General features: G+C 45.7%; 1 protein-coding gene across 1 annotated transcript in view; it reads left to right on the top strand.

Moving 5' to 3' along the window:
* The first annotated feature begins 3,549 nt into the window (after window positions 1-3,549).
* Tfrc (transferrin receptor) overlaps window positions 3,550-8,397 on the top strand; it is a 39,655-nt gene continuing 34,807 nt past the window's right edge. The window contains exon 1 of the mRNA XM_004644551.2: window positions 3,550-3,639. The gene's annotated coding sequence lies outside the window, so the exon portion shown is untranslated. The remainder of the gene's footprint in view (window positions 3,640-8,397) is intronic.

The following is an 8,397-nucleotide window of genomic DNA, read 5'->3' on the forward strand; positions in this document are numbered from 1 at the left end:
TTTTTTTTTTTTTTTTTTGTACTGGGAATCGAACTCACAACCTTGCACTTGCCAGGCAAACACTGTGCTGCTGAGCTATATCCCTGGCTCTCTATATCTTTTGGAAGAACTGCAAGAATCTTAGTTCCAGTGTAACGCAAACATTTTATAACAGTTTGTGGAAGGTTGGACATTGAAAACTATCGATATTCAGTTGAGTGTGGTGGGGTATGCCTGTAACCCCAGTTTTAAATTGGGTGAGGCAGGAGGACCACCTCCAGTTTGAGGCTAGTGGGACGACACAGGGGGGAAACTCAGTCTCAAAAAGAAAAGAAGACCCAAACCATTTTTCACTGCAAACATTCAAGTTACTGGTTCTTAGGAATGGTGGCTAATATTACATGATAAAGGGGACACTAACAATTACAATCAGATAAAGATTAAATATTTGTTTTCTTTGCTTTATTTTTTTGAGCTGGCCAAATAGCTCAGCAGATTGGGGCAGGGGGTTTTCGAACCCCCAGCCTGCCCTGCACAATTGAGACTAGGCATGGTGGCGCACCTGTAATCCTAGCTCTTGGGAGGCTGTAAACAGGTGGATCACTATGAGTCCAATCTAGTAGTGAGACCCTAAACACCCTGGAGACCCTTCGCTAAAATACAAACAACAACAACAAAAAGAACTAACCTCTTTTCTTTCTTTTTTTCTTTTTTTTGTATTTTAGTACAGGTCTACGGGGTCTTACTGGACTTGTAGTGGTCCGCCTGTGTTCAGCCTCCCGAAAGCTGGGATTACAGGTGCCCACCACCATGCCCAGCCTCACCTCAGCGCGCCCTGGGGTTTGGGCGGGCACAGCATACAGGGATCGAACCCCAGCCCCAGCGGCTGTGTCTGCCTAAGCAGGCGCTTTAATCCGCTGAGCTATTTGTCTGGCCCAAAATTAAATATCTGAATGATTGTGTGAACAAAGAAAAACAGACATTAGGTTTCATAGCAAAATGATCTAAATTTATATTCATTGACTGGAAACCGCAGAGAGAAATTATTGCCGTGCTTGCAGGGAGAAAAGGTAGGGGAAAGGGGCATAATTGCCTATACCTGCTACCACTAACACAAAAAGAAAAATAATTGATAGCCACATGAACACCTTTATTGTTTCACTTTAGTGGATATAAAATTTTTATTTGGAATTTCATGTAAATGGTCCTGACCACTGTTCATTTTCTTATCAGTTTCTCTACGGGGGGCGGCAATAAAGTTTTCACTATGAAATACTAGTATTGGGGCTGGGGAGATGGCTCAGTAGATAAGCGCTTCCCTGGCATTCGCAAAGGCCTGAGTTCAATCCCCGGTTCCGCAAAAAAAAAAAAAGAACGAAAGAAAGAAAGAAACATTAGTATTTGTTATTGGTTTCCTTTTCAGGGATTCAGGCCCTTGTCTGAATCGTGAGGAGACCCCTCTGTATCGCAGATCTCAGTATCTGTCCTCTATAAGGTGCACCTAAGCCCTGGCTGGTGAGATTTTAAACTGTGTCTGGCTAGAGAGAGGCCTCTCACCTGCCGGCCGGCCGCCACGGGGTGCAGAGGAAAGGGCAGTGGCAGACTCCACGCACCGACCAACCGGATTTTCCTGTACAACCAGGGGGAAGCTGGAGCCTGGGGCCTTGAAAATAGGCTTGCATTTTAAAGCACTGTTCCATCCTGGGAAAACACTTTATTTAACCCCTTTGTGGTCCTGGCTTCTCTCATGTTGTAGCTATAAATTTATCTCTCTCAGTGGTCCTTTTATTACAGATGGGAATAGCGAGTCTGAAACTTCTAAGGAATTTCAGAAGTATTGCTTTTCTCTTATTATTTTGTTGTGAAATTCTTTTTCCATTAAAATAAATAATAAGAATTGAATTTTTATATAAAGAAAAACTTAGAATTAGGGTCTTCTTGCTGAGCTACATTCTAGCCTTTGTGTGTGTGTGTGTGTGTGTGTGTGTGTGTGTGTGTGAGAGAGAGAGAGAGAGAGAGAGAGAGAGACTGCCTGGATTACATAGGAAGACCCTATCTCTCTCTCTCTCTCTCTCTCTCTCTCTCTCTCTCTCTCTCTCTCTCTCTCCTTTCTCTCTTCCTTTCTTCCTTTGACAGGGTCTCCCTATGGAGATCAGATTAGCTTTAAACTCAGTATCTGGCCCAGGATGGCCTCAAAATCCCAGCGATCCTGCCACAGATGCCCCAGTGATGGGATTACAGGCATTTGTCATCTATTTAATTGGAGACAGGGTCTAATTTGAATTTGGGATGCTCCATCCACTGCCTCCCTTGGGGCTTTCATTACAAGCCGTGTTTTATTTATTTTTATTTATTTATTTATTTATTTTTGGCTGAAAAACTCAAACCAGGGATTGAACTCCGATCCCTGTGCTTGCCAGGGAATTGCTTATTCTACTGAGCCATCTCCCCAACCCACAAACCATGCTTTATTTCTTTGCTATGCATTGTAACTAACAATAGTGGCCAAAACTTGAAAATTAATCTATAATCCTATCACGGAACAGATCACTTGTTTCTATTTTTTTTTTTTTTTCTATTCTCATGCATTAACCATTTACCCAAAGCACTCGCCCAGTCTTAGTTTGAGCTGCATACACCTGTTGTTTTGGTTTGCTAATTGGTTCTCCACGACAACTATGTAGTTCAGGCTTGCCTTGCCTACACATATCCTGAATATAGATTTGCATTTGTATTTTTAAAATTTTTTGGAGGGCCGGCGAGATAGCTCAGCAGACTAAGCTCCTGCTTTGGCAAGTGCAGGGACCAGGGTTTGCTATCCAGTCCGGCACACTCGCCCTCTGGCACACCGGGCAGGTGGCGCATGCCTTGCAATCCCAGCGCTGGGGAGGCCGAGAACAGGAGGATCGCTATGAGTCCTAACTGCATAGTGAGACCCTGTACCAAATACACAAGTGGAAAAAAAATAAATACATTTTTTGGAGACTTGGTCTCGCTATGTAGGTTGGCCTTGAATTTACTATGTAGCCCAGGCTGGCCTCGAACTCAGTTCTCCTGCCTCAGCTTCCCAAGTGCTGGGATTACTGACATACACCACCACGTGCAGTCAGATTTTAATCCCCCCCCCACCGTTCTGACATACATATTTATAAGGCTGCAAAATAAATATTCATAGTATGGCTTTTGTGACTACTTAATATTCCACTCAGGACATACACTTTAAAAACAACTACTTCACAAGTATCCAATGTTTGGGAAGCCCGCGCTAACACATTTGACCTTGCACTGCACGCCCCGGAGGTCGGTCAAGGTGACGTCCCAGGCTCGGGGCTACCCCGGCTGCGTTCCGCAGCACCGCGGGGGAAGGGCGCGAGGCCTAGGCCGCTCAGCCAATCGTGTGGCTTCCCAATGCACCTGCCGTCTTGGCGCCTTTTCCTCGAGGCCCCGCCCCGCCCCCTACCGGGTGCGCGCGCAACTCGCCCAGGGCTTTTTTTCCTTAGACCACCTCCTTAGGTGGTACGTGAGGCCGGAAATGACATCAACCCCTGGGGGCGGGGGGCGGGGGGCGGAGCCAGGTTATAAACAGCATGTTGAGGGTGATCATAGCCTCAGAGGGCGTAGGGAGCGCGGAGTAGGCTGAGCTGCGCTGGAGGTTCCTGTGTGAGTGATGCTTCTGGGAAGACCCGGCCGCGCCTCGTGTTCTCTGTCCTCAGCCTACCCGGCGGGTCCACGCGGCCCCCAGTCGGGTCCAGCGCGGTGCTGCCCTGTAGCCGTGGGCCGAGCGGGGCATGCGGGCGACAGCTGGGCTGGGGCTGGGGCAGCGGGTGGGACCGCTGTGCGCCGCGGGCGTCCCTGCCTTTGCTGCTTTGTGCGCCCGCTCGGTTACCGAGCGGCGAGTGGCTCCACGTTAGGGCCGGGGGCTCAGAACGGTCCCCACTGTCGCCTTGCGCCCCTCCATTCCCGCCTGGGCTCCGGGCCCTCGTGATCCTCTTCCTCCCTCGCAGAGCTGCGGCCCCGAATCATTCCGGCCCGGGTCCCGGAGCGCGGGGCGGCCGGCTGCGAGCACGTGCTGTCCCAAGAAGTCGCCCGGGGCGGCCTCCGGGGTTGGGGGTGACCTTGGCCTCGGAACCCATCGCCTCCGCGCGGCCCCTAGGGCTCGGGTCTCATTGTGAATAGAAACAAAGCTGCCTCCGATTCGGTGACCGGCTGCGTGTCGCGGGCAGATTTAGGGGAGCTACAGCGCACGTTGGAACCGCTGTTCCCTGATCTTTTCTTGCGGGCTCTGCCCCTTGGTCTGTGGGTGGATTCTCGTTTTTTCCAAAGCAGAATCAGCGCGAGCGCCGCAGGTGTTCACCATAAGAATATTGGTAGCAGTCATTGCCACAAGATGGGCGACCTCGGGAACAAGACTTGTGAAGGCTGTTTGAGAGCTAGCAGGACGATCCAGGGGTTGTTGAAGCCCATTGGGTTCGCTGTTTCTGTTGGACAGCGCTCTAAAATGGTAGTGGAGAGTGTGGATGAGAAACCGTTCGGTGACAATTCTCAGTTTACACTTTGTCCCTGCTCACCGTTTGCAGTGACCTTGAGATACATCACTTACCTAGAGGCCTGGATTGGTGTTCTGTGCTCTTTTTCTTTCTATATGTAAGAAGATTGAAGTAGGAAATAGTTGTTATGTTACAGAAGTATTTGGCTACCTGATACCTTTATTCTAAACTTACATATTAGTTTGAAATACTAGATGCTAATTCAGTTGTTTCTGTGTGACGAATTTGGCCTCATTGAGGAAAACATATAAGCTTATTTCTCACTGTAATTTTTTTGGGGGGGTACTGGAAATTGAGAGCTTGCCAGGCAGGCACTGTGCCGTTGAGCTATATCCCCAGCCCACTTACTGTAAAAATTAAGTTCAGGCTTTCTAAATATCAGTGGGCGCTGCTGGGCTTTTTGTTTTTGTGTTTTACCAAAACAGCAAATATTTTTCAAAGGCTAATCAGTGAGATCACAATGTGATGAATGTTAATATTTTTGTTTGTTTTTTAGACAGGGTCTTCCTGTGTAGTTCAGGCTGGTCTGGAACTCTGCAATCCTTGTGCCTCAGCCTCTGTAGTGCTGGGATTACAAGTGTGCACCACCATGCTTGGCTAAAAGGTTTTTTTTTTTTTTTTTTTTTTTTTAAGTTTACTTCAGTAAAGGACATTGGTCCATTCCTGTAATCCCAGCAGGGTCATGAGAGTTGGATACCGGCTTTGGGGACCATGTCTCAAAAAAAAAAAAAAACATTAAAAGCTGGATGTGGTGTCCCAGGCCTATAATTCTAGCACTGGTGGGCTCAGGAGGATGGTGGTGAGTTGGAGGCCAGCCTTAGTTACAGAGCAAGACCCTGTCTCAAAAAACAGAAAAACACCAAAACAATAAAAATAAATAATAACATTTTCCTCAGTCCCCCTCAAAATGCTTCCCCTCACTTCTAACACCCCCACACTCCCGCACCCTACCCACACCACCACCATCAGGAATGGAACTCAAGACCTTGCACTTGCCAGGCGGGTGCTTGCTGTGCTGCTGAGCTATCTTCCCAGCCCCTATACCATCATTCTTGTCACTTTGAGTTCTGAGAGTCCTATCATAAGTGTCTTTACTTGTGCTGTCATGGTTGCTTTAATGTCCTGAATCAATGCAAAACATCGACTTTTTTGACTGTTTGAAGAAGAGCCAGAAGTCACAGGGTAAAAGTGGATGAAGACACAGTGATATTTTTATGAGCCTGCATTATGATTCAGTGGCACTTGGCAGCGACATTCACTGTATTTTTTATCACACCTTATAAAATACACTTTAGAAAAGACAGAAGTGCCTGAGAAAGTGGCAAAACTGATAGGTGTTCAAAGGGAGGGGGAGTGTTTTGAGGAAGATTAACAGCAGTATGTCTTTTACCTAATTACAATTTTTGTTTTGTAATTTTTTAAATTTAAGCACGTACCATATTGGTGTATGTGCTGCTGGGGTGAGCACAACTACCGTATTTTTTGATTACCCTGTTTGTGTAGCATAACATCCTTTTTTCTTTGATAGGCTCTTGTCAAGTAATGGGTGGCTGTGGACCTAGCCTGTGTTGGTTCTTGGATAGAGGTCAGTTTGGCCAACCCCGTCCTAAGGCTGGGCAGTTATTTGCCTCTGATAATGTGTGTGTTTACAGTGGAACAAGGTTCTCAGTTAAACCTAAATCCAGCAACAACGAAAGCTAATTGAAAATGACCCTCTGTAGCCTTGTGGAACTCTTCTGGGTTGGTGCCTACTTCTTTCTTTCCTGAGAGGAGGGGTTCTGACCTTCAGCTTGAGCAGTCTCTTCAGAAAGCTGGACGGAATTAGGAACTCTGCTCGTTTTCTTTGATTCCTCCACTGTCCGTTGCACTTCAGACCTGAAGTTAGTCCCTTAAAGCTAAGAAAGACCTTGATGCTGTTTTGTCAAGAGTATACACAAATCTAAGGGTTCTAAGTGAAGTTTTTAGGATGTGAAGGTTTCTAGAGTAGGCCCTTGAAAGAGGTAGAGGAACTTCCTTATATGAGTTCCAACGACTTGAAACGTGACCTGTTTCCCTAAATTGAAATGGGCTTGTCAATGAGAATAGATGGCTTATGATGCATATTTCTTGACCAAGGAGTGGCGGCTTTGGGTGTGTTACCCACAGGTGCAACTGTGCCTGACTCCAGTCCCATTCTCCAGCTCCTTGTGTTGTGTACAGGTCCCTGGTTTTGAGGAATTGTAAAGTAGTTCAAGATGGCAAAATAATTACATTGTTTTAGGGGCTGGGGAGATGGCTCAGTGGAATAAGTGCTTTCCTGGCAAGTGCAAGGGCCTGAGTTCAATCCCCGGTTCTGCCAAAAAAAATTATATTGTTTTAAAAATTTAAGTAGAATTTAATGCTGTGTTTCAAGGAAGTAGGAATTAGTTGAACTTATTCTGCAGCACTGGAGACTGAAGTCAGGAACTCTTTCTCAATAGCGCGTTCTACAAGTGGGTTATATGATTGGTTGCATTTAAAGAGGTTTGAGGCTGTCTGGTGTTTTTGCCTTTCTATCTTCCACCTCACAGTCAAGGACACTTCAGATCCTCCTATTTCAGGTTCAAAACACACAGGGTTGTGTCTTGCTTATTTTAATTTTTCTTATTAATGGGAGAACCAAATAGTGTTTCAGTCACCATTAGTATATCAAACATAAATTGTGTGAGAAAATCAAGGTGATATTTGGTTTATCTCTTTGCTAGACCATCAGCATTGGTGTTGTCTGTCATCTTGAAACAAGCCATATAAGAACAATGGCATTTATTTCTTTGTGTTTTTTTTGTTTTTGTTTTTGGAGACAGGGTCTCACTGTGTCGTGCAGGCTGGCCTTAAACTTGCTGTGATCCTTCTGCCTCAGCCTCTCAAGTGCTGGGATGTAACAGGCAGGCACCACTATGCCTGGCCTGGTATGGCTTTTAAATGTGACCTTTTAACAGCCCTGCTACTAGACAGAATGGTGTTACAGCTGGTATGGGAAGTTCTCGTGCTTCTCAAGCACAGGGTTATTTCACTTGAACTAAAATTCGCGAAAGGATTCTCTTAAATGGAAAGCTTTTCTCCTATATGTGAGATTGTTTTGAAAGACAGACTCAAAATTTCAGGTGTCTTGAGGTGCTCATAAAACTACTATGTTCTTCACAGTACAAATTGATAGGAATAAAATGAAAGTTGTGTAGTTCAAATTTTTTTTTCTCTGACTTGATTTCTTTTGTATTAAGTATTCTTTTTTTAAAAAAATTATTTATTTATTGTGTGTGTGTGTGTGTGTGTGTGTGTGTGTGGCCAGCTCAGCCCACCAGGGGGCGGGGCTGGCTGGCATGTGGTGCTGGGGCCATCCCTGTGCTTTGCTAAGCTTGTTCTAAGTAGGTGCTTGAGACCACTGAGCCATCTCACCAGCCACAGTATTCTTAATTGTGTATCAGGGTATTGAAACAAATGCTGTTTTCTGAGTAAAACGGGGGTGGGGGTGGGGTTTGCTGGTTAGCTCCGTTATTTAAGCGCCTGTTGTGGCAAACCCAGGCAGGCACAGGGGGCCAAGGTTCGATCCCCAGCTCCCCATGCCTCGCCAGACCTGCCCTTAAGGCAGTCTGAGCCAGCCCGCGCCCCCCCCAAAAAAATCCTTCTTAGTAAAACAATTTTATTTATATGTAATCATGTTTACAGGCCATTAAATTGTATCACTCATTTGCTTAAATTATTTAGATCATTTATCCCTTCAGTTTTAAAATAAATTTAAGGATTAGGTGTATAGCACTTGCCTTGCATGAGTAAAGTCCTGGGTTTGATTACCTGTACTGTAAAATGCATAAATTTCTTTAAAGCTAGAAAACCTGATTTCTGATACAGAGAA

This window comes from Octodon degus, unplaced genomic scaffold, assembly GCF_000260255.1.
Source record: "Octodon degus isolate 3935 unplaced genomic scaffold, OctDeg1.0 scaffold00203, whole genome shotgun sequence".
NCBI classification, from domain to species: Eukaryota; Metazoa; Chordata; class Mammalia; order Rodentia; family Octodontidae; genus Octodon; species Octodon degus.